The sequence below is a fragment of the Crocuta crocuta genome, unplaced genomic scaffold (genome assembly GCF_008692635.1).
Source record: "Crocuta crocuta isolate KB4526 unplaced genomic scaffold, BGI_CrCroc_1.0 scaffold657, whole genome shotgun sequence".
NCBI classification, from domain to species: Eukaryota; Metazoa; Chordata; class Mammalia; order Carnivora; family Hyaenidae; genus Crocuta; species Crocuta crocuta.
The window spans coordinates 953,500-957,752 of NW_027529583.1; the positions used below are offsets into that span (position 1 = coordinate 953,500).

The window sequence follows — 4,253 nt, forward strand, 5'->3', positions numbered from 1 at the left end:
CCTACACCTCCTATTTCATTTTCTCCTTCCCTCTTCCTCAAAGAAAAAAATCCCTCCTTCCCTAGATTAACCCATCCTGTGATAAATCTGGGGGGAATTTTTAATAAAAAGAAATATTGGCAAGCCTGAATATAAATATAAATCCTTCTTAGCTAATAATAATGAGCAAATATGTAGAATAAAATTAAAACTGGAACACACAAACTTTCACCTTTACAAAAGCACAAAACTAACTTTCCTGAAGACCTGAAAAGACATTATGTATCGAGGTTCCATTGCAACTATAACATAAAAGCCTGTAAGTAGACAAATATCATTTCGTACACATTGTATACAATGTAGGCTGCAGGAAGCAACTTCAGGCAGGTCCTGAAGCTGGACTCACTGGGGGATGCTCCTGAACCACTGCCTTGCAATCTCATCTAGTGGGAGATACTCCATAAGTTAGGGCACTCTTGCCTCTGCTACTTGTACCTGCTGAGGGGCAGGTGGGTTGATTCTCACAACACTCAAGGAGAAAACCCAGATAAGAATGGCAAAGGGAGGGGCGCCTGGGTGGCTCAGTCAGTTAAGCGTCTGACTTCAGGTTGTGATCTCACGATTCGTGGGTTCGAGCCCCGCGTCGGGCTCTGTGCTGACAGCTAGCTCAGAGCCTGGAGCCTNAAAGAATCAGGCAACTTGTCCCATTATCTGGGAGGAGCAGTACTATCTCTCAATCTGAATTACCTTCTCCTCTACTTTCCATAGCCTTTACCATAAAAAGTCTACTTTCTCCCACTGTGTCTGGTGGCATTCACCTGTCAATGACGTCAATACCCCACTGTGACTATAAAACGGGACACTACTTGCCTATGGNCCCCTCCTATTCTACATTCATATGATGCCAAGAAATTCTTGAATATCAAGGAGGTTTCAGATAAATTATTCCTTGGTCCGAAACACCTTTATCTGCTCTCCTTTTATCTGGCTTAACTCTGCATATACTGTGGGTCTCGCTTACATATCACTTCTCAGGAAATGTTCCCTGGCTCCTTGACTGCAGTAGGAGCTCCTGAGACGTGTCCCCTCAGCACCTGTGTTGCCCAACCAACAATATTCACGACACTGTATTGATTACTTGGTGGATCTATCTTCTCAGTTAGATGGATTCAGGGCCCATTCTAAGTCCCACTGGGGCAGGGACCAAGGCTGTTTGATTTGTCACTGTATTCCCCAGTGAGTGGCCAATAAGTCCTTGTTGAATGGACAAATGGGGAGCAACATAGTAAGTTTTAGGGAAGGGTTTTAGGGAAGTCCCTCATTTCTGTTTGGTTATGACTAGTCTATTTACACAGGGTGGTACAATAAATTGGGTAGACAGCCAGATTATTTTGTAGAAATATTCTTTGCAGATAGTCAAAGAAATCTAAAGTTCTAAAAGAGCAGGGTTCCTCTTAGATTTTCTCTCAGGAGGTACCTGAGTGGCTCAGTCGGCTAAGATTTTCTCTCAGGAAATTTTTTTTTTTTTAATGTTTATTTATTTTGGAGAGAAAGAGGGAGACACAGAATCTGAAGCAGGCTCCAGGCTCTGAGCTGTCAGCACAGAGCCCAACACGGGGATCGAACTCACAAACTGTGAGATCTTGACCTGAGCCGAAGTCAACCGACTCAACTGACTGAGCCATCTAGGTGGCCGCAGGAAAATGTTTTTCATCAGAATCATCATTTTTATGGGGCACTTGGATGGCTCAGTTGATTGAGTGTTTGACTCTTGGTTTCAACTAAGGTCATGANTTTTTTTTTTTAATTTTTAAATATTTTTTGAGAGAGACAGAGACAGACAGAGCATGAACAGGGGAGGGGCAGAGAGAGAGGAGACAGAGAATCCGAAGTAGGCTCCAGGCTCTGAGCTGTCAACACAGAGCCTGATGTGGGGCACAAATTCACAAACTGTGAGATCATGACATGAGCTGAAGTCAGATGCTTAGCTGACTGATCCACCCAGGCACCCCTCGACTAAGGTCTTGATCTCACAGTTCATGAGTTTGAGCCTGACATCCCGGCATCAGGCTCTGCATTGGCAGTGCAGAGCCTGCTTGAGATTTTCTCCCCCTCTCTCTCTGCCCCTCCTCAATGGGCACACTCTCTCGTTCTCTCTCTCAAAATAAATAAAACTTAAAAAAAATCATTTCTATTTTAAGGAGGACTGCCATTTAAAAACTGGCATTTTAGGGGTACCTGGGTGGCTCAGTCAGTTGAATGTCTGACTTTGGCTCAGGTTGTGATCTCGTGGTTGGTGAGTTTGAGCCCTGCATTGGGCTTGCTGCTGCCAGTGCAGAGCCTGCTTCAGATCTTCTCTCCCCTTCTCTCGGCCCCTCAGCTGCCTGCATGTTCTTTCCAAAATAAACATTTAAAATACATAAATAAATAAAAACTGGTATGTTAGCATAATCATCTCAATTCTCAGATTTTAATGACCCCATGGGTGAGTACACTGAACACAGAGAACATTGGAGAAAGTATAGTTCTCGCCCTCAAGGAATGACCATTTCCAACCAAATAAAAGGCTCAAAGACAAGAAGAGCAAGAATAATCATTAAACAGAGGCACTCAGAGAAGGGAGTAATTAGAGAGTGGTCTGGACTGTGAAGTCAGAGGGAGTGGGGCATGGGAAAGCATGATGGGAGATTTTCAGGCAAGAAAGCTCATAAAGATGACAAGTAGCTTATTAACTTTGCAAATTAATATATCAGCTGACACCAAGTTAAAGGCAGTTTTAATTGCATGGTTAGAAAAAGTTGAGACAAAGATAAGAGTTAACAGGAAGTAATAGGAGTACAACGTCCACTTCAGGAACACAGGCAGAAAGAGAAGGTCGGAACTGAAGCAGCCACCAAAGAAAAGGAAGACTAAGTAAAATGTGTTTCAGTGAGCAAGACTAATAAGCAGCCTTATGAAAGGAGGGGGCAAATTTCGAACTACTGAAAGTAGTCATTTTACCTTCATTTTCATTATGTCATTTTAGTCTCACTATCATCCTGGGAAGAATAGAGTATAATCTGCCCAGTTTACACATAGGTAAGCCAAGGCTCACAGACAATAAATGATTTGCCCATTAAGATAGCAGCAGACTCTGCTGATGGCTTAGCCAATACCTATTCCCTTCCTCCTTACCAAAACAAGCCCAATTTTGGTGGGTGCTCATCAAACCTGGGAGTGGTCTTAGGGACTTCTGACACAATCAAGGTGGTCTTATTAAGCCTGTTTGTTGGATTTTCTGTAATTTGTAGCTGAACTTTCTGTAATTTGCAAATGATATCACAATAAAGACAACAGTGCAGAAAACTTAAACACAGGCCACCTGCTTCTAACTGGCAAGCTTGTGCTCCAAATCCACACTGTCTCATGTCAGATGAGCACCTGACAAGGCTTGCAGAACTGAATGGAATGATAAAGATAAGGGAAAGTGGGAAGGTTCTCAAAGGTCAGAAAAAGCATTAAATTCATCAGAATAAAGAGAAGAAGGTACAGTTTAAGGCTTGCTGCTAGAATTGGAAAGAAAATGAGCAGAGAGTGGTTTTTAAGGCAAAGCCTTAGAAAATTAACCTTAAGAAGGGGCTGGCTAATTTTTCAAAAATACTGTATTTCATACAATTTTAGAACCTTCATGTTGGAGGACTTTAGAGGTTACCTAACTGAACCTCTTATCCAGGTAGCCCCACTTCTAGGGATGGGGAGAACGTGACTTCAAAAGGTAGCCAATTATTACTGTTATCCCCTCTAATTAGGAAATCCTTTTCATTTTCCTTCTCATTCCTACCTCTCAGACTTAAATTTTTTTTAATGTTTTATTTATTTCTGAGAGAGAGAGAGAGAGAGAGAGTAGGGGAGGGTCAGAGAGAGGGAGACACAGAATCTGAAGCAGGCTCCAGGCTCTGAGCTAGCTGTCAGCACAGAGCCTGACACAGTGCTCGAACCCACAAACCTGAGATCATGATCTGAGCCAAAGTCGGACGCTTAAATGACTGAGCCACCCAGGCGCCTGCTAACTCTCAGACTTAGATCTGTCCTCTTAAGTAACATAAAATGACTTTTCTACAAAAAACAACTTGCAGAGTTTTGAGCAATGCCCTTAAAATTCTTCTTAAGCCAAGCCAAAATCCCTAGTTCTTTTTAGTACTGTTCATAAGCCATGGGATCCAAGCTTTTGACCATTTGTACTGCCCTCTTCATGGTAAGTCTGAGTTTGTCATCAGAAATGATTTCGTTATTTT

The 4,253-nt window shown here is 42.5% G+C and overlaps 1 protein-coding gene across 2 annotated transcripts in view; it reads right to left on the bottom strand.

Moving 5' to 3' along the window:
• SYAP1 (synapse associated protein 1) overlaps window positions 1-4,253 on the bottom strand; it is a 29,635-nt gene that overhangs the window by 20,754 nt on the left and 4,628 nt on the right. The gene's annotated exons all lie outside the window — the stretch shown is intronic.